Source organism: Heterocephalus glaber, unplaced genomic scaffold, assembly GCF_053883595.1.
Source record: "Heterocephalus glaber isolate CG9 unplaced genomic scaffold, H.glaber_assembly_v1.0 deba00001481, whole genome shotgun sequence".
NCBI lineage: Eukaryota > Metazoa > Chordata > Mammalia > Rodentia > Bathyergidae > Heterocephalus > Heterocephalus glaber.
This window is the reverse complement of record NW_028258317.1, coordinates 42766888-42789757: the sequence shown is the minus strand read 5'-3', so window position 1 is coordinate 42789757 and position 22870 is coordinate 42766888. Positions and strand designations below refer to the sequence as shown.

The window sequence follows — 22870 nt, the reverse complement described above, 5'->3', positions numbered from 1 at the left end:
CCCCTTCCCCACCCCTTCTATCTTTATTAGTATTAAGCTTTATTAATCTTTAGGAAATTAAATCATTAAAAAGATCATACATCATGACCAAGTGAGCTTCATCCCAGGGATGCAGGGATGGTTCAACATACTCATATCAGTAAATGTAACACATCACATAAAGAAAAGCAAGGACAAAAATCATATGATCTTTTAAGTAAATGCAGAAAAAGCCTTTGAAAAAAATCCAACCATTATTTTTCTAAAACCTGAAGAAAATAAGGACTTTTTCACAACTCAATATAAGCAATTTATGGCAAACCTTACTAACATCATCATATTAAATGAGGAAAACTGAAAGCTCTTCTTCTATAATCAGGAACAAGATAAGAATGTCCACTCTCACCACTCCTATTCAACACAGTAATCAAAACTTTAGCCAGAGGAATCAAGCAAGAGAAGGAAATAGAGACACATACAGGAAAGGAAGAATTCAAATTATTTGCAGATTACAAAGGATCCTTTACACAGAAGACCCCAAAGACTCCTAGAATAAGGAAATTCAGCAATGTAGCAGGATACAAAAATCAACACACAAAAAGTAGTATTTCTGTATTCTAATAATGAACCCACCAAAGATGAAACTAGAAAAACAATACCATTTACAATTGCAAGAAACATTAAAGACTTAGGATTTAACCTAACAAAAGAAGTTAAAGATTTCTATAAAGGAAACTATAGTACTCTGAAGAAGGATATCAAAGTGAACATCAGAAATTAAAACATTAAATTCCATTCCTGCACAGGCAGAACCAATATTGTCAAAATGGCCGTATTTCGAAAACTTTTACACATATTTACGTCAATCTCAAAAATAGCATTCCTCACAGGACTAGCGAAACCAATCCTAAACTTCGTATGGAATCAGAAGAGACCCAGAATACCAAAAGCAATCCTGGGTAACAAAAGGAAAGCAGCATTCATCACAATCCCAGATCTGAAGTTATGTCCCAAAGCTACTGTGACCAAAACAGCATGGCACTGGCACAAAAACAGACACGTGGATCAATGGAGCAGAAGAGAGGAAGCAGAAACAACCCAGCACACTTAGCCACCTGAATTTTAATCAAGAGGCCAAACACATGAGCTGAAGGTTAACAGCATCTGTAGCCCTGGGAAAATATTTAGAAAAGGCTCATGAGGGGGCTCTGTAATGCCCATGTTTGATTTTTTGCAATATTTCTATTAATGAATTATTAATTTTCATTTTATGTTTTACTATTTTAAACAATGCGCAGTTCAGGAAAATAAAAAATGAGTGAAATATTAAAATTTTAACATGTAATATATGAAATAAACATTAATATTTTCAACATCAATTGTTTACCTGGTTATAATATCTAAAAAAAAAACAGAAATAAATTCCTATGTGAGCTACAATGAGAATACAAACAAAACTCTACCACAGAAGTAATCTTTTCTTCAATTATCACACCGAAGGCAATTTTCACACATGGAACAGCACGTTCCATACAGGAGTCTGATTTACACTGACAGCACATGTGGTTTGCTTTCCTGTCTGGTAGGACATACTCGACATCTCTCTGGTCTCCCTATTTCTTAGGAGGTACTTGGGATGTTTCACCTGTCTGTTTACCATACTGCTCCAGAATTCTTTTGAGGTGTTCTTTGGGTAGATACATATTGTTGTTCCTCTGTTGTAATTGATCATTTATCAATTCCAATCCCAACCTTGTAGGAAAATTTCTCCATAGTATTTTGCACTTTTTATTTTCTTTGTAAACTATGAAACTATTTATGTCTCACATGTTTAGGATACAGTAAAACACAACCACTGGGCAACGCTTTGTGTTTCAAGTGACATCAGAGTTGCTCCATAACTCGTCAACAACATCTACTCCTTTACTTTTGTTGTAAAAGTAAAGACCATTTCTGGCTTCATTTGTGTTGAGAATTCACTATCAATCTTTGTTTTGAGACAGAGCTTTCCTATGTAATCCAGGCTAGCCATGTACTCACTATGGAGCACAGGCTGATCTTGAGCTCACAAGATCCTGCTACCTCAGCCTCCAGGGGGCTAGGATTACAGGCATGCAGCACCATGCCCAGCTTCACAGTCAATCTTATGATCATGGTATATTTTTGACAGTATCAATACTACTTTGTTGATCTTCACATTATAGGAAGCCAATGTTACGTATTTCTGAACTCTAAATATTGTACTACACATTTCTCTATTGGGAACTTGCAACATTTTTTCAGGAATCTCAGCTTTGTACTTGCCAATAGCTCTTGTGCTGGTCAACTGGTGTTCTTTTACCAAATGTAACATCAATGAGCAATAAACCAATTGTCAAATGTGTCATTTGGGTTACTTTTTGAAATAAGCACAACAAGTCTGTTCACAAAGTCATATGGTTTATTACTGCACAAATAAAGACCTGGTGGCTGAGTTCCAGGATAAATTTCTAAATTCAAGGTGTGAAATATTTTCCCATCTATCAGAACATATATTTTTATACAATATTTGGAAGTTTTGCTTGGCATTTATTGTAGAAAGCTTCAACAACCATGAAATGATGTAAGTTGTTCATCAATTGTCATGTATAAATTGCTTGACAGTTCAAAACAAACTTTTCATCAAGTGACTGAATAGCAGCCAATTGTTGGATTTTTTTCTTTCTTAGTGGATCTTTTGCTCGTCAAAATGTAGGCAATTTTGAAAGAAACCAAATCTTGAGCGTCATCATTGTTCTAAAAATCTCAACACCTCATCTGTCACTTCTCCATAAATTCTTTAGATTCTGACAATTAGAATGATAAAGTCCCGCTATGAATGCTTTCAGTTCAGATAGTGAGGTGTCATGATAAATAGTTCTGAGTATTACTACTGATGGATATAGAATTTTTTCCTTTATTTCATTATTAGTGTATTTCAAAACATCTTGTAGCATATTGTCCATTGCAAACAATGGCCAACATTAAATCGCTGAGTTGGCATTCGTCCACTAGGTTTCACCCCTAGCAAGAACCTGAGAATTTTAACATTGGATCTTTCAGGTATACATGACCATTATGCAGCATTTTGACTAGTCAAATATTTGCATTACTGTTTTCTTCCTCAACTGAATCAAGGTCTTCATTCTGTACTTCTGCCGTATCTCTATCTGTCATATCTGTCATACACCGCTAACCTCTTTGACTTACATGAGCTAAGTCATTAGTAGCTGAGTCACCTGATGACTCACTTTCAACCTCCTCCCAAAAGTGGATTTTCATCCAACATTGTACTGAATTGGGCTAATTCCATAAGAAAATCAAAAGAAAACACTTCAGTAATAAATTATAAACACACAAAAATGTAACATGGCACATAATGTGAGTAAACTCACCCATTTATACTTTGACACACATGTACACTTATAGTTTTACATGAAAGTATATTTATACTTTGACACACTTATTATATTAAGTGAGTAAACACAAAAATTGCTCCCTGTATTCCCCCATTCCCCCAGTGAAGCTACAGAGATGCACAGCTGGCTACCGTCATGCTAAAGTACATATTTTCCTTTCTTTTCTTTTTTTTTTTTGGTACTGGGGATCAAATTCAGGACCTCAAGCTTGCAAGGCAGGTGCAGCACCACTGAACTAAATCCCCCCAGCCCTAAAGTACATATTTTCATTAGAAAAGTATGGTATGGGAATCTGCGACCCAGTATGAGGTACTGAGAGATTTATTAACAAATGATGCTGGGAAAACAGGCTGTACACATCCAAAAGATTGTATCTAAAGTCATATTTCTCACCATATACTAAAATGAAATAAAAATAAAGATATATTTGTTATAACAGACAATCTGCTGGAAGAGAAAATAGGTAAAATTTTTGAACACATAGGCATAGGCAAGGACGTTCTGAACAGAATCGTTACACAAGAAATAACATCAAGAATGAACAAATGGGATCACATCAAATTAAAAAGCAAAGTAAAGGAAATAATCAGTGAAGAGACAACTCACAGAATGGGAAAACATTTTGCCAGCTACTTTTCTGATGAGGACTAATATCTTGAGTATATAGAAAGTTAAAATAACTGATCTCCAAAATAAAAATTCCAATAAAAAATAGGAAACTGAAATGAATGAACATTTCTCAGAAGCAGTACAAACAGCCAATAATTACATGAAAAAATGTTCAATATTATTGGCCTTTACAGAAACACAAATTAAAACATCACAGGGCTGGGGATTTAGCTCAGTGGCACGGCACCTGCCTCACAAGCGCAAGGTCCTCAGTTCGATCCCTGGTTAAAAAAATAAAACAAAAACTCACAGGGATTCCATCTTACTCCAGAAAGGATGGCCATTACCAAGAAATCAAATAATAGCAAATACTTGTGAGGTCGAGGGGGAAAAAAAAAACCCATCCACACTGTTGGTTTGAATGTAAACTAATACAACCATGATGGAAATCAGTATGAAGATTCCTCAATAAACTTAAAATAGAAATTCTATTTGACTCAGCTATTCTCTTTATAGGTATCTTCCCCAAAGAGTTAAATACATCATATTATAGTGATACTTGAATAACCATGTTTATAGCAGCACAACTCATTAATAGCCAAGATAAATCTTGAAAGCAGCTTATATATCCATCGACAGATGAATGGATAAAGAGAATCTGGTATTTATATAAAACGGAGCACTACTTTGCTATAAGGAAATATACATCTGAGTCATTTATAGGAAAACTGATGCACCTGTAAACCACAATTTTGTGTGAAATAAGTCAAACACACAACTTTAAATATTGCATGGTTTTGCTTGTATCAGAAACCCAAGGTATAAATAAAGAACAAAATAAAAGATACGTATTAGGAAACATTGAGATGGTTCTTTTGCAAATGGGAAGGGGACCAAGAGAGGGTGGGAGGAGGAAGGGAGGGGAAGGGAAGGGAATATAAAAAGAATTAAAATGTGTTATACATATAGGCCAACTTTACATGATGATTGTTATCATTATGTACTGCAAATATGCTAATAAAGATAAAAGTACATGTGAAAATGTGTACTAATACTATTGAGGAACTGAATGTATTGTCAAATGCTTAAAATTTTGAATTTTTTAACATGAAGTAAAAAAGTTAAGCACAAATAGAGGTTCATTTTTTCCTAGGCACAACAATCATTGGGGCCTACTGCCTGAGATATTCTGTAGCCTGTTTATTGACACAGTTTTCCAAGCTTGTACTGATTTGTCCACCGTTATTCCCCTTCTCAATTCAAACACTTGTTGTAATAACCAAAAGGCTCTATGTGTCTATGCAACAAGCACTGCCAACATGATGCAACAGAGGGGGAAAGACATTGCTATTGTTTCAGATTTTTACACAATGTCCTCTTTTTACAATTGTAAAGCATCCACACTAAACTAGAATAACTTTATGTATGAACTGATTTTTTTGTTTTGTTTTAAAATTGAATTCTTTCACTCTTTTGTTTCAAAAATATTTCTGAGTACCAGGCATGGTGATAGATTTAAGAGACATAAACAATGCATAACATGAGGTCCTTGATACTAACATTTCTATTGCGAAGTGATAGAAGAATACAATTCATTTTGGGGGGGATTTTTTTTTTTTGGTACCGGGGATTGAACTCGGGACCTTGTGCTTGCGAGGCAGGCACTGGAACCACTGAGCTAAGTCCCCGGCCATATAATTCATTTTTAAACAGGGCAAGAAGGCTGGGATGGTAGCTCAGTGGAAGACCATTTGCCTAGCATGTAAGAGGCTCTGGGTTTGATCCCCAGCACTTTGGAAGGAAGGAAGGAAGGAAGGAAGGAAGGAAGGAAGGAAGGAAGGAAGGAAGGAAAAAGAAAAAAAAGAGGGAGCAAGGGAGGGAAAGAAAGAAAGAAAGTCAGTCAGTCAGTCATGTGGTACATGCTGTAAGAAAAAGTAAGCAATGATCAAGGTAAAAAATACCTGGGTCTGTGAGCTGTACGAAGGGACAGAGGAAGGAAGCTTTAGACTGGGGTGACAGGGAAGGAACTGATAAACAAGCCTGAACTTTACAAGCTAAGAGACAAATAGCTCAAGGCAGAGGCTCAGGGACAACAAGGAGGCTGGTGTGACTGGCTGAGAAAGATAAAAGGTGGGCTGGGAAAACAGGGTGTGCCCGTATTGCACAGGGTTCCCTGTCACAGAGCCACAGTGGAGAGAGTGGATTTCCTTTGAAACACGTTGGCAGAAACTGCAGAGCTCTGTGCTATGGACAGATGACCACTGGCTGATATTTAGATGGCCTTACTGATGGCTGAGTGCCAATGGCTTCTCCATGCAATCCTCCCACACCATCCACCCAGCCCCAAGGCTCTCATAGAGACTTCCAATCCACTGTCTGCACACCACCACTCTATCTACTGGGAAGTCTTCTGACCCTTTATCAAAGTCTCCTGTTTCACTATTCACTGTCTATGGCAGCCTCCTCTACCCAATTCTCTTTGAAACAATCAGAAATAACGGGCTGCTTTGTAAGGGTCTGAACTGTCATCCTTTCTTCCTGCACAGCAATATGTCCTAGGAAACTCATTTATTTCTCATCCTCCCAGTACTCTCCTGTGGAGAAGTTTAACACATTTTAGAATTTTTACTTGAAAAACAAAATACCTGAGGTTCACTCTCATTTGTGTTCCTGAAAATCGTAAATAGCAAAAAAAAAAAAAAAAAAAAAAAAAAAAATCTGCTTTCATGTAAAAAGAACAGGTAGGCACAGCAGACCTCTGTAGTCATACTTTTACATGTGACTCCACGAAGGCTTTCTACACTAACTTAAAGATTTTTTTTGTTTGTTTCTGAAGTTTACTAGATCAAAGTCTTTTGTAAAATACCCTTTTAAATATTCTAGTATTAGCAGTGATACTAATACCCAATAGCACACTGGAATTCAGACTATGAGAAAACAAGGCCTTTCCAATCATTCAAACATCCTTTCTCTTAGGATTTAGAAGTTAGGTCCTGCTGGGATTCAATTGGTGGCTAGCTTCCCAAATTAGCTCTTCAGTCTTAGTTATCTCTACATTTCATTCCTTGCTCTTCACTCCAGGATTTCCTTTAGTTACTGAAGCAAGGCTTTTAACACCACAATGTGAAACCATTTAATTTCTTAATTTTTCTTAATAATTACCAAAATAGACTTAAATTACCAGTATTTAACTTTATGCCTTAAAAATATACTACAGAACACTATTGCCTATTACATGAAGATTGTCAAAGGGGTATAAAAAAATGCTATCTTATTTCCAGTATCAAACAAGGAATCTCTTCCTCCTTTGGATTGCTTATGCCATGTGCTTTTCCAAAAACACAAGGACAGAACCATCATTGTGTGGCTTCTGCTCCTAAAGTTCAATAAGCACAAGAGCTTCAAGAAGCAGCTTTGCATCATGGTTTCCACTTACTGATCTGAGGTCCCCTGCTACCACCAGCACACAATCCAAGCCCAGCTCTCCAGGTGGAGGGTAAGAGACCCGGAGGAGCAGAGATGAGCTGCCAACAGAGCCTCCACAGAGCACATATTCCCCAGAGGCTCTGGCCACTGAATACATATTCAGGACCAAGCCCAGTCAAGATCAGCCGAGCTTGGACAACATTGAACAGCCTAGCCGAAACTAGCTCAAACTACCAGTGCATAGCACTGTGAGCTAAGCACATGGATGCTGGGTCAAATTCCCACATTTCAGGATTTGTGGTTGACAGAAAAATCTACCACCACCAAGTCTTAAATACTGATCTCATCCACTACAAAACAAAGACATATAAGTGTGTTTTCAACCGAGGGGACTTCTGGGAAGGCAGAAGGAGCTGGGAGAAAGCTGGGGCCAAGTTGTACATTTAAAGGGAATCATAGGACTATGCCAGACTCAAGGCATAAAGACATTAAAAGCATTGGAATTCTACCTCTAGTGCAGGAAACAGACCTCCTGTGGACCTTCAGTGATAACACAAGAGTAAGCGAGGTTAGAAATTGTATCTCTAGTGCACGAAACAGACCTCCTGTGGACCTTCAGTGATAATATAAGAGTAAGCCATTTTAGACTGGAATAAGTATTAAAGTAGCAATTCTGCATCATGGATGTGCATTAAACCCATCCTCACCACCCACAATTCAGTTTCTGAATTTTCAATGCTTAAGCTGGAATAAATAAAACTGAGATCTTTGAAGTTTAAAAGTATTACCAAAAGCCCATACCACCACCCCCAGCACCAAGGAGGTGAGCCATATGTGCCGCCAGCAGCCTACTCCCTCCCCCACATTTGAAGTGAGAAGACACATAAACAGTTCTCAAAACCAGACTTCCAGATCACCTAAAACAACCCCAAAGGGCAACAAGATGGAACAATCTGATACTCGACCACCTGAACTCCCTGAACTAGCAACGAAAGAGAAACTGGAAAAAATGAAATCAGAAATAATTTCTCAGATGTCAGCAGAGATGGTGCCCGTAGTACAAGACATGATTCACAAATCTAGAGAGGACACAGATGAAAACATAGAGGAGCCGAGGAACATGATGGAATCCCAACACAGGAAACAAATGGAATCCATAAAACAGATGCAAACAGATTTCCAGGAGATTAAAAACTCCATTGAAATTTTACAAACCAGAATGAGCCAATGTGAGGACAGAATTTCAGATATAGAAGATAAGATTGCAATTAGTGACCAGGAAAAGAAAAATTTCTTTAAAATAGTAAGGGACTACGAGAAATCAATAGAGCAGCTGCTAGAGGATGCAAAGAATAACATGAGGCTGATTGGAGTCAATGAAAAAACAAGAGAGAGTTCAGATGACATAAAAAAAAACCCTGTTCACAGAAGTGATGGTAGAAAACTTCCCAAGCACGGGAAAAGAACTTGACAAACAGATAAGTGAGGCATATAGGACTCCAACTAGCAACTTCATGAACACCAAACCAGCACTCCAAAAAATTTTAGACAATATCCTAGGAAAAGATGAGGATCACACCCCCAGGAAGCCCAGCAGAATGATTCCATCAGGCACAACAAGAAACTAAACACATAGGGGGAGAATCCAACAAAAAGAAAGTGATGACAATGACAAGTCAATATATATCAGTGATAACCATCAATGTTAATGGTCTCAATTCACCAATCAAAAGAAATAGTCAAGAAGTAAGATCAAACAATATGCTACATACAAAAAAACACACTTAATTCCAAAAGAAACTCATAGACTGAAAGTTAAATGGTGGAAACAATACTCCACGCAACAGAAACCCCCCAAAAAGCAGGAGTAGCTATCCTCTTTGCAGATCAAATGGATTTCAAACCAACACAGATTAAGAGAGAAAAAGAAGGACACCACATCCTTGTAGAGGGAACAATCCAAGAGGAAGAAATGACAATCATAAACATATATGCACCAAACACTAGTGCACCCAACTGTATAAAATAAATAATGATATATGTGAAAAATCAAATAAGCACTAATACAATAGTAGTGGGGGACCTCAATACCGCACTGACACAAATAGTTTAACTAGACAAAAAATAAGCAATGAAATACTAGAACGCAATCGAACCCTTGAACAAATGAACTCACTGCACAAAATCAGAATACACATTCTTTACAGCTGCACACGGGTTATTCTCCAAAATAGACCACATACTCACTCACAGAACATGTTTAAGTAAGTGCAAAGGAATTGAAGTTATCCGCTGTACATTATCAGACCCTGGTGTGATGAAATTGGAGATCAATACCAAAAGAAACCACAAAAATTTCATAAACACATGGAAATTGAACAACACATTGAATAATCAATGGGTCACAGAAGAAATCAGACAGTTCCTTCAATTAAATGTCAATGCCAATACAATATATCAGAATCTATGGGACACAGTGAAAGCAGTCTCATGAGGGAGGGAAATTCATAGCATTGAATACTCACATTAGGAAAACAGAGCGAACTCAATTACACAACATGATCCTGAGCTTCAAGCTTCTAGAAAAAGAGGAGCAGGACAAACCCAAAGCTCATACAAGGGAGGAAATTACAAAGATCTGTCCAGAAATCAATGCAATGGAAACTAAGAGAACAATACAAAAAATCAATGAAGTCAAGAGTTGGTTCTTAAAAAGAATAAACAAAACTGACAAACCCTTAGCCAACCTTATCAGAAAGAGGAAATAAAAGTCCCAAATCCTTGCAATGAGAAATGAAAAGGGTGCAATTACAGCAGACCCAGAGGATCATCAATACCTACTTTGAGAACCTATATGCCGATAAGATGGAAAATACAGAAGAAATGGACAGATTCCTAGATACACGTGAATTACCAAAGTTGAACGAAGAAGAACTAAAAATTCTAAACAACCCAATATCAATCAATGAAATTGAACAAGTAGTTAAAAACTTACCAACTAAGAAAAGCCCAAGTCCTGATGGCTTCACTGCTGAATTCTACCAGACATTTAGAGAGGAAATACTGACACTGCTGTTTAAACTCTTCAAGGAAATTGAAAGGGAAGCAATACTACCAAATTCATTCCTGGAAGCAAGCATCACCTTGATCCCCAAAGCAGAGAAAGACCCAACCAAAAAGGAGAATTATAGGCCAATCTCACTAATGAACATAGATGCAAAAATCCTTAATAAGATACTGGCAAATAGAATGCAGAAGATCATCAAGAAGATCGTATACCTTGCTCAAGTGGGACTCATCCTAGGGATGCAGGAATGGTTCAACATACACAAATCAATCAATGTAATACACTACATCAATAAAGCCAAGGACAAAAAAAATATGATGATCATCTCAATAGAGGCAGAAAAAGCATTTGACAAAATCCAACATGCATTTATGATAAGAACCCTACAAAAAATTGGAATAGATGGTCTATACTTCATCTGATAAAAGCCATCTATGAAAAACCAACAGCCAATATCATACTAAATGGTCAAAAACTGAAATTCTTCACACTAAAATCAGGAACAAGACAAGGATGTCCACTATCACCACTCCTGTTCAATATAGTTTTGGAAACATTAGCCATAGCAATTAGACAAGGGAAAGAAATAAGACATCAAGATAGGAAATGAAGAAGTCAAATTGTCATTATTTATAGATGACATGATACTCTATATAGAAGACCCCAAGAACTCCACCAAAAGTCTTCTAGACTTAATAACCAAATTCAGTCAAGTGGGTGGATACAAGGTCAACACACAAAAATCAATAGCTTTCCTCTACACGAATGACAGACTCACTGAGAGAGAAACAGGGCAAATAATTCCTTTCACAGTAGCATCCAAAAAGCTGAAATACCTATGAATCAACCTAACAAAAGAAATCAAAGACCACTTCTCTGAAAACTATAGCACTCTGAAAAGAGAGATTGAAGACGATATCAGAAAATGTAAAGACATCCCTTGCTCCTGGGTAGGAAGAATCAACAGAGTGAAAATGGCCATGCTTCCAAAACTGCTATAGAGATTCAATGCAATCCCAATTGAAATTCCAGCAGCATACTTCATGGACCTTGAGAAAACAATCCAAAACTTCATTTGGAACAGGAAGAGACCCAGAATAGCAAAAGCAATTGTAGGTAACAGACACATGGCAGGGGGTATTACAACCCCCAACTTGATACTATACTACAAAGCTACTGTGATAAAAACAGCATGGTACTGGCAAAGAAACAGACCTGAGGACCAGTGGAACAGATTAGAAGATGCAGAAACAACTCCAGACACTCAGTCATAATCTTTCACAAAGGAGCCAAACACCCTCACTGGAGGAAAGATAGCCTCTTTAATAAATGGTACTGGAAAAATTCGGTTTCAACTTGCCAAAGACTAAAACTATACCTATATCTCTCACCATGCACTAAACTAAAATTGATATGGGTTAAAGATCTAAATATTAAAACAGAAATGCTGAACCAGCTGAAACACAGGTTAGATGGAACTCTTGAAAACATTGGTGTAGAAAAAGATTTTATGAACAAAACTTCAGTTGCCCATGAACTAGCACAATCAACAAGTGGGATCTCTTCTTATTAAAAAACTTCTGCACAGCAAGAGAAATCACCAGCAGTGTGACGAGACTACCCACAATGTGGGAAAAATTTTTACCAGCTGTGCTTCAGACAAAGGTCTACTATCTAGAATCTATAAAGAACATCAAAAAATCAGACCTCCCAAATATAAAGAGCAAATCCAAAAATGAGCATCTGAAATGAACAGACATTTCTCAAAGTAGAGATTGCAAATAAACATGAAAAAATGTTCAACATCACTGTTCATTCGAGAGATGCAAATGAAAACAACGCTGAGATTCTAACTCACTCCACAAAAATAGCTGCTCTCATGAAATCAACCAATAACAAATGCTGGTGGGGCTGTGGGGAAAGAGGAATCCTGCTCCACTGCTGGTGGGAGCATAGAGTGGTGCAACCACTGTGGAAATTAGTATGGAGATACCTCAAAGAACTAGGACTGGAAGTCCCATTTGACCCAGATATTCCTCTGCTGGTTATCTTCCCCAAAGAATTAAAAGAATCATACCACAGTGATATATGTGCACTCGTGTTCATAGCAGCAAATTTGTAACAGCTAAAACTTGGAAACAGCCCAAATGCCCATCAACTGGAGACTAGATAAAGAAAATGTGGGTTTTTTAATAAAATGGAGTACTACTCAGCCATAAAAAATGAGAAATTAGAGATATTTATAGCTAAATGGATGCAAATTTAGATGATACTCTTAAGTGAAATAAATAGGACACGTGTAAATACTGAATAGTTTCTCTAGTATGAGAAACTGAAAGTGTAAATATGCACTAAAAGGTATAATACATAATGTGAAATAGGAAGAAAAGGGGCAAAGGGGAAGGGGAAGTGGGAGGGGTACAGGAAAGGAAAGAAGAATGGAATTAATATGAGAAAATAAAAAAATGGAAACAAAATCTTTGTAAATAGGGAGAGGTGGAGGGGTTGAAGTGAGAAAGGGGGAAAAAGTAAGACCCAAGAGAAATTATGTAAAGGAGCAAATTTCCAATGATGAATGTCATTATATTGTATACCTAAAATGTACCAAGATTAATTTTTTAAAATTGTGTTTTCTTCAGTGTGTTTATCCCACTTTAAATACTGAGGTATGCAACTAGGCTTTTTATGATTACAGTAAAATCTTGGGTCATGGGTAAACTTGTTCTTTGTTTTGCAAAACAAGCAAACATCTGTAATAATTTTAACTTGATAAACAAGCAGTGCCTTGCAATACAAGTAGTACATGCCACTGAACATCACATGATCACAACTGAGTCGATGGTTCCCCTCTTCTCCCTGCCCTGGCCCCTTTCTTTTCCTGGGAGATTGTGAGTCTCCCAACAGCAAGACGCTATAGAGGAAATATCATCTGCAAAGGAGGAGGAGAAAAAGGCAGAGAAATTTCAAATAAGATTAGGGAGATGTGTGAAATGTGGGAACCAGTACAAAATTTTGTAGAAAAGCACCACCTAAATAAGACTGTAGAAGTTCTAGCAATGTATCTGTTTAAAGACAATGCAATGTCATGTTTTCCCGAAATCCTCAAAAGGAAGCAAAAGCAAGTATCAATAGATAGATTCCTTGTTGAAGTTGCATGAAAAGAAAAAGACTCCACTGAGCCAATAGGCAGCAGTGATTCCAGTAGCGATAGTTAAGAGTCGACCTACACAATAGTCCTCCTCTCTTGTCTCCCAGACATAAGCCACAAAGATTGTCAAAGTACAAGTTAATTTTTTTGTATTTTGTACTTTATTATTTTATATTACAGTATTGTAATCACTTCTATATGAATATTTTGGGGTTGGAATGAATCATCTGAGTTTCCATTATTTCATATGGGAAAATACATTTTGATATGCAAGCGCTTTGGATTACAAGCATGTTTCCCGAATGAATTACACTCACGAACTAAGGCTTTACTGTGTATCTAAATTAATTTACCTCACTTTCAATAGTAATCAGCTAGCAAAATCTTATCAGGTGATTTAGGAAAACCAGTAAGTAGAAATTTGTTTGTTCCTCTTTGCCCTTTCTTCCAATTAGAAATATTTTTTGCCACATAACACGGAGACAGCAAAATTGTTCTGAAATGTCTTAAGCCACTGGCTAAAACCACATAGCATGATGTTCCTTCCCTGTGATATAATTGAAGTAATGTATGTATCTGAGATCTTAATTGATCTTGCCAAGTGTACTGACAGGTAGTAGTTAGCATAATTTCAGATGCTGTTTTTCGTAAGGGGTTTCTGCCCAGGGATAAATCCCACAATTTAAGTTGGACTAATAATCTAAAAGCAGGGTAATTTTAATTCAAGTTTTCGAGGAAATGACTTTTTGAGCAGTCACTGTGTGTTCCTCAGGCCAATTTCTGACAGCGTGCTGGATGTTTCTGTCCTTGGCTAGAACCTATTCAACTTAACTACATAATGCAATGTGCAAAAAGTGAGGAGATGTGAAACTACAGAGTTAATGAAATTAGAAAGGTTGAATATTAATGAGTGTAAGAAGATCCATTCTACTACGTATAGCAATTAAAAAACAAGTATGCTTTTTTCAAAGTATGCTATTTGTAACAGAATCCAAAATATGATTACGTGGCCAGGAATTTAGCTCAGTGGTTTTGCTGCCTGCTGCGCAAGCACAAGGACCCGAGTTTGATCCCCAACACCAAAAAATATATATATAATTAAGAAGTTAATGTAACAAAAGTTTGCTAGACTTCCACAGAGAAAATTATAGTATAAGTAATAAATTAAACATGACTTAAATAAGTAATTACAGTATGTTCATGTTGTAAAGGACCTGTTATTGTAAAGATGTCAAGTTTTCCACAATTGATCTAAGAACTCAACGTAAACTCAAAATAAACTGTGACATGCTTTTCCTGTGAAATACTAAAACTGATTTTTTAAACTGATTTTATAATTTATAAGGAAATGAAAAGGCTCAAAAATAACCAAGAAAATCTTATAGATGAACAAATGGTGAAAGATTTACATTCCCAGTTACAAATATGTATTATAAAGTCAAAGAAAGCAAGAGAGAGAGAAGTGTTGGCTTAAGGACAACAGAATAGAGTACGACATCTAGAAACAGATGTTTGTATTCAAGCTGTTACTTTACAGACAAATGTGTCCCTGTAATGTAGTAGGAAAGATATCTGCTCAATCACTGGTGCCAGTTAAATTCTGATCACTTACCTCACATCATATACAAAAAAATCAACAGTTTAGAGATGTAAATATGAAATATAAACAGCACATCTGATGGGAAATAACACAGAAGAATATCTTTGTCCCTGAGATAGCAAAGATTTCTGAAACTAGACAAGGTAATAATAAATACTGAAATTAAGATTTAAAATATGTGTCCTCCAAAGCCATTGTTTAAAAATGACAATCCACAGAATGGAAGAAGATATTTCTATGACACATGTCCACTGAAGGCCTGATATTAGCTTTTTTTGGTCTTTTCTATCTTTCTTTTTGGGTGGAGAACAGAGAAAAACACTCAATAAGCAACTCATAAAGAGATTATCTTAACAATGAATATGTGACATTGTGTTTAATAATGTTGGTCACTAGAGAAATGCAAATTCATATCAGAATGAAAAACATTACATACTTATCAGATCATTAAAATCAGAAATTAGACAAAACCACATTTTAGCCAGGTTGTAAAACAAAGAAATACTCAGCCACTGCTAGTGAGAATATAAATTATTACAACTACTGTGAGAAAATGTTTTGCAATATTTGATAAAGCTAAATATACAACTACTATATCAATACAGATATTATATTACCTTTACTTTTATTGATACATGTTTGCCACACTTAATGATCACATTCATCATGGGGAATTTGTATACATAATTATGTTTTAATTATTATTTTTTCCCACTCTGCTCCCCTCCCTTCAACTCTTTAGATGTTATATTTTCCAGAGGTATAAACTAGAAAAATCTAAATAGCCATCAATACTACAGTGAATAAATTGTGGCATATTCATAAAATCAAATACTTGTTTACAGCAATCAAAATTTAAAACTTTGGCTGAGAGAACATTACACAATTTCCCAAAAACTGCTCATCAGTTCATCCTTAATTTTAGTTACCCTTTAATAATTTTGAAGAAACTTATTACCAAGAATAACATAAGACAAAATTATATATGTATTAAAGTGGAGCTCAATTTCCCCTGAAAACATTTACAGAAGACAGAATAGTAAGTGATTAACACAAAGCACAGAGAAGCTAGACTTACCACCTCAGGAAGTAGAACCTGACATACTCTTTTGGTTTAAAGCAGTAGGAAGGGAAGGAAATCTATATGAATAAAGAAGAATGGGGCCTGGGTCTAAGAGAGAAAGTATAATCCAGAGGGCAGAAACTCTCAAGCAACCAGAATTCTAGAACAGATTTATCCTTGATTTTCTATTCACCTTGGCCAAATTACTCCTGTTCTCTGCCTCATTTTCTTCAGCTTCTCTATTCCACAACACTGATTACCTTCAACACGTATAATTTGTTTGCTCTGTTTTCTGTTTATTATTCCCAGCCCCAGGAGAAGCCAGTTTCTCATGGACAGGGATTCTTTTCAATACTGTTAAACATTCGATGTAAACGTACTTGTGTGAATGGACACACATAATCAGGTTTTGCAAGATGCATCTGAAAATGCAGCAAATCCATCTGCAATACAATCTCCCTGAACAGAAATAACTCCCACTCGCAGGACGATGAAGACAGGTGTAGCGGTGTTGAAGATAAGGCATCTAGAACACCATCTGAGGACACCTGGGGGTAGGTTTTGATGACTCCAGAGCTCTGTACTTAATTAAATAATTACTTTCTAATTACCAAGTTTACTCTAAGCTTAGGAACTTCTAAGATACCTATGTAAACAGGTAAAAGGAATTAAAATGACCTAATTTCAGATGGGCATATTTTCTTTCCTTATATATTAATACTAAGGAATAAGCTTGCCTCATGAGAAACCCAGACCTAAAATATGCCTTCAAAGAATTTAAAAACACATCCTTATTGAATATCAATTCTTTAATATCCTACATCATGCTCATATATATGTCAAAAAATAAACCAAAGTAATGCTACTCATAAGTTTGCTTGCTTGTTTGGAAATACTGGAATGTGATATATTAGCAAAGCATAAAATGTGTTCGGAACCAAATAAATGGTTGGAATAATAAACATCAGAATGTGTGTGGAGGAGAAAATATGATCTCAATGGTCAGGAAAGTTCTTGTGAAACTGATAGAATTTGAAAAAGATCTTGAATGATAATGTAGAATCTTGATTTGAGAGGAGAAAAAGGCACTTCGACAATAAGCATTAAGTTTAGACATTGCTATGCTTACAACACTTTCAGAAACCAAAAATGCGTACAACATAGTTTTGGGATAAGAAGGAATTAAGATGTGTACAGGTAAGTCTATGGTAGTTCTCCAACCCTGGCTACGTTCATCCTAACGGCAGAAGTTTCAAACCATTGGAAAGGGAGAGAGAGAGCTGGAGTTAGTACCGCCCAGATTCTCCACATAAATTTGAACTTCTTAAAGGAAACATGTTGGAGCTATGTTGATACTACCACAATGGGCTGTCTTTTGGATACTATTGGACCACATAATAAATCATAATAAAAAAATCATTTAAACCACACGATTACCAAGATTACATAGTCCTAATCTTGTTCTACATGGTATTCATTAAATATATCTGGTATCTGTAAGATCAGTATCTATACAAAACACAAGACATCGCTTTATGCTTGAAATCGTGATATCAGCAGACTGGTAGCTGGGCAGAATGGGTGTTCCCCACATTGTCACTATCTTACCAGAAGGCTCCAGAGACAATTCCTGACATCTATGTGTGAAAGGAAATAATGTCTGCCTTTGCCCTACTCCATTGAAGTCAGTGCGCAACAAGTGCACATTAAAATCAGGGATGCAAGAAAAATTCTGAGGCCCTATAATGAATGTAACCACTATGTACTGCAAACATTACTAAGAAAAAAAATTAAATTGGAGAAAGGATTTTGAAGAAACAAGCTTTCGTCCGTTATCATTAAAAATAAAACACAATTTAGCCAGCTTTCCTCAATTGGGGCTCACCAGACAATCATGCCCTAGCAAATATAATCCTTCCAAGAATGGCACAACGAAGTATCATTCTAGATGTGAGGACAACAGTTAATTTACTGATTACCACAGATGCCTTGGGGCATTAGGGCTACATTTTCTGATGAGTTCAATATGGGAAGAATTGATATTGTACGTTACGCACAAGTTAAGCTTCAGTATTTGATGTAAAGTTTGTTCCAGGAAAAAAATCATTAGGATAGGCCATAATAGAATATGTATTTACACACCTGTAGGTCCAAAGCTTCACCATACGGCACTCTTGAAGAAAAATAAAATAATCTGAAGTAATGCTAGAATGAGTGGCCCATAAATTTGGGGATGCCACACAGAAGTAGCAAACAAAAAAGAAAAAAGTGAACTCTGTCATACTTTACAGATTACAAAATGTATTTTGAAAAACAATTCTGACTTAATAGCTAATATATATGGAACTCATTTAAAGTTCTACACAATGTGCTTCTACAAGGAAAACATTTATTTTCATGTTTTACAGATGAGGAGAATGAGATCCCAGAAAATTAACATTCCCTTACATCTACAGTTAGACTGAAGCCAAAATGGATCTCAAGCTAGTGTAATTACACCAGAAGCTGCCACCTCGTAGCTATCTAATTTCTCAAAAGCTTCTTCAGATAAGATTTACCTTCATGTTCAGATGAGAAAGCAGAGGTTCAGAGAAGCAAGCAGTATTTGGGCCAAACACTCAGCTCTGACGTGGTGCCTCTGACTGCAAGTCCAATAGGACCTCCTAGCCAGGGCTGAGAAAAAGCAGCACAGACCCAAAGGACTGTTACAGGTGAAATGTGTTCAGTGCAAAGTGCGTATGTTGAAGTTTCAAGGTACCGAGGTACGTCAGAGCGGGACACTGTTTAGAGACGGGAACTTCACAGAGGTAATGAAGTTACAATGAATCTTTAGGGTGAGCCCTAATACCAGATGACAAGATGACTGGCCATCACGGAAGAGGAGATTTGGACACAGATGCATGCAGAGAGTGGACAACGCAAAGATATGTGGAGGAGATGGCCCTCCACAAGACAAGATGAGGACTGCGACAGACTCTTCCCGTAGTCCTCCACGGGTAAGCTGATGCCATGCACCTGCCCCAGGAACTGAGACCTAGCTTGTGCTACTCTGTTGCAGCAGCCCTAGAAAGGTAATATAATGACAAATACTGGCTAAAGCAAAATTTCAACTTAAAAATTACCAGCTAAAAGTCACAAATTAGATAAGGACAGAATAACATTTAAGGTAAATTTGTAATATTTGTTTCAAATTCTTATTGCCTAAAACTGCATTAGAAGTTTTAGGATGTGTTGTATAACACAATAGATTAAAATCTCAGTAACATTTTGGTGAAAAAACTAAGCCATCAAATCTATTGAAGGGTTAAATGTTTTTAAAGAATTCTCTGACACTCGAGTGACTGCCAGTTCCAAGATGTCTATGTAGATATGCGGATTCTTTAACCATTCTCAGTTATAAATCATATGTATACCTACACATATTCAATAAAAATGAACCTTTTTAATTCCACAGAGATAGTTCTAAAAACGAGCTTTCATTTATGATAGTAACAGGTAAGAAAATCTACCATTGCCTTTTCCAAGTAACTGAACACTGTAAGACAATACTGTCTTCTGACCTCATATTCTGCATCCCAATAATATGCCTTTGGATTAGGAAGACCACAACATAGGTCTATCACTACTACTCAAGGTGAAAATGATGGAGATGATCAAGAGTGATGATGATTAAGATCGATTTCCTTTTATATTTTGGGAGGCAGTCTTTCCAAAGCACAGTTAAGGGGAGAGAGACACATGAAAAATGCCCCCAAAGTGTTAACTATAATTGTCATTATCATTAAACCAGTTAAAACAGTTTATTTTAAAGATGATATTAAATGTAAAATGACCCTGAGATGACATTTATTCAGTCAATTATACAGCATTTAAAACTATATTGTGATTATAAAATCTTATTTAATAGTACTCATATTTTAATCCAAATGTTCATAAGAAAGATAGAGACATGGGAATATGTCCTAAGTATGAGTCTCTTATTTTTCTGCAGCAGTATTCTAATGGTACAATCAGGTAGTTTTAAAGCTCATAGTGGAGTTCAATTAGTATTTTATTAAATTTTAATCACTAGCATTTCTCTGCAGATAGCCTTTAAATATGTGTTTATTTGGTACCAGAAATTTCACCTAAGACCTTTGCACTGAACTACATCTTTTTCTTGTTTTGAGACAGGCTCTCACTAAGTTGCCAGGCTGGGCTAGAGCTTGTGATCCTCCTGCCTCAACCTCCCAGAGTACTGAGATTATACATGGGCATCACCAGACTCAGCTAACTAGTATTATAAAGTTGTCTCGCTGTTCTCTGCCCTGCCTCATTTTCCTCTCCTTCATCTTTTCCAATGTGTTTTATGGTCTTCTGCATTCCAGAAGACTGGACAATACCTTGACTTTACACAAATTTTAAAAAATTTTTACACTGCCAATCTTACCCTGTTTTAAACCAATGAGTATTTTAATCTGATGTTGTCATTTTTTATTCTCTCGAATTTCTTTTTTCTCACCAAATTCTTTCCATTTCATTGTCTTTCCTTTTTATTTTATCCTGCTGCCCACAGCTTTCTGCTCCTCATAAAGACTAATCTTTTTACATTCTGTTAAGGAAGTAAAGCATCCATTCAGAATTTTCTCTGGACGACTGTAATAAGTCCTCCTCAGAATGAGATTCTTCTCAGCTTGTGAGGTCTTGAGATGAGCTTCCTTTTCCCTTCAGCTGAAGCATTACTCGGTGGACTCGCGCCTACTTATTCGTTTTTATGCACTGTCCTCTAACCCTGACACAGCCAGACACTATGTTTGCCAACAGAGACTATGGCAGAGATCACCCGTGTGCTTCTTCCCTGTGAAGAGGCTGATGCACTTCTTAGATATGGGCCTAGGAGGTGCGTTTGCATGGAACTGACCTAAAGGGGTTTTTCTGAACCACAGAAAGATCATTCTATAATCCCAGTATCTGGTTGCCTTTAAAGAGGGACCAAAGGAATACAGGAAGACTACAGTAGCCTGGATTATACGACTATCAAGCACAAAGTGGAGGGGTAAATAAATTGAGTTTTTTTTAAAAAGGTGCAGTAAAAAGTTCATCAACAACTTTCCCAAATGACACACATTCAGGGCCCCTCTGTGAAAGGAATCAGGTTGGGACCAAGTGAGTTCCTGGCTATGTAGGGAGCCATTCCCCATTAGTAGAGAAACCGATTTTCCCACTGGCTATGTGATGATGGAAACTCTTCAGGCTTTCATTATAGCCATCTGTCACTGGACTTTCCAGTGTCACAGAGTTTCTATTTCTCTGAGTCCACAGGATGTTTTGATTTTCTTATGACATGGGCTCTCCCATTTTATGAGTGGCCAGTCTAACATCATTTTAAAAGGAAAAGCCTCAGCAGAGTTAAAATGTGTGTATATGCACAAAAATATCTATAAGTAGATCTATGTTTGCATCTGTGTATTTGTAATTTTATTTAAATCACTATTGGCTTTTCTCTCCTTAACTTTATCACCATGCATCTCATTAAGAAATAAAAATCAGTGAGATTAGCATTATTTGTGTTTGTGGCTTTACTTCTTTTCATTCACTTACTGGTTTTTGCTGCTCACTTCTTTGTTTTAAACAACTGAATTCTATGTTATAAAGTGACTATTCTTGTTTAAGGTAACAATTACACTATTTCATTCCTACTCTATTAATATCCCCACCTACCTATTTTCTATTTCAACAAATTGTCCTTTTGAATATTAGAATTCCAAAATGCTGAACTGAACAGACCCCAGGATATACACATCCCATCTCTCCATACAGTGTGTGTGTGTGTGTGTGTGTGTGTATGTGTGTGTGTTTTATGGAAGCATCAAAGTGGAGTTTTTACTTTGATTCTTGATGGTATTACGCATCTCTCTTTGATGTTTGCCTGGATTTGAAGAATGCAAGGGCCTTTTCCTGTGATTACCCTTGTGGTCTCACTTCCCACTAAGGAAAAAATATTATTTTATTTGGCAAAAGTAGAGTAGAAAGTGAGCTGAGGTAGGAAATTGTACTATGGGTTGGCTGGCTGTCCGTATGTTTGTGGCACTGGGAATGGATCCAAAGGTCTTGCTCGTGCTAGGCTCTCTACTCCTCCTGTGCTTGCTGGACTATGAATTTTGGTAGTGTGATTGGGTCCACCTCTACTATAGTGTCTTCCATGAGATAGGCATACACTGTTTTTATGTTTTGCTTCATGAATAAATCATTTACTCTTTAATCTCTTTTTTCTTTTACTAAAAGACAATTTTGGAAAGCAAAAACAGCAAGTGTTTTAATATCTCTTCTGTGCTAATTGTGGGGTGAAGCTGTAAGCAGGAAAATAAAAAATAAAAGACAAAAGCTGGTTTCTTTTCATTCCCTAAAATTCAGGTGACCTAAACACTAAGCTAAAAATGAAACAGAGGCAAATGTAGTTGCCTCTGCATCCTAATAGAGCAAAGAGGAAACAGTCAAGTAATGGGGGATCTAGGGGTGAGGACAGTAGATACTTTTAACATGGTGGCTATAAAAAGATACC

At 36.6% G+C, this 22870-nt stretch overlaps 1 pseudogene across 1 annotated transcript in view; it reads right to left on the bottom strand.

Moving 5' to 3' along the window:
• Window positions 1-22870, bottom strand: part of LOC147825920 (BTB/POZ domain-containing protein 10 pseudogene) — a 58228-nt pseudogene that overhangs the window by 16829 nt on the left and 18529 nt on the right. The window contains exon 1 of the transcript XR_015439919.1: window positions 1-22870. This exon is cut by the window's left edge and continues 12243 nt beyond it; it is cut by the window's right edge and continues 18529 nt beyond it. The product of XR_015439919.1 is annotated as a BTB/POZ domain-containing protein 10 pseudogene (transcript).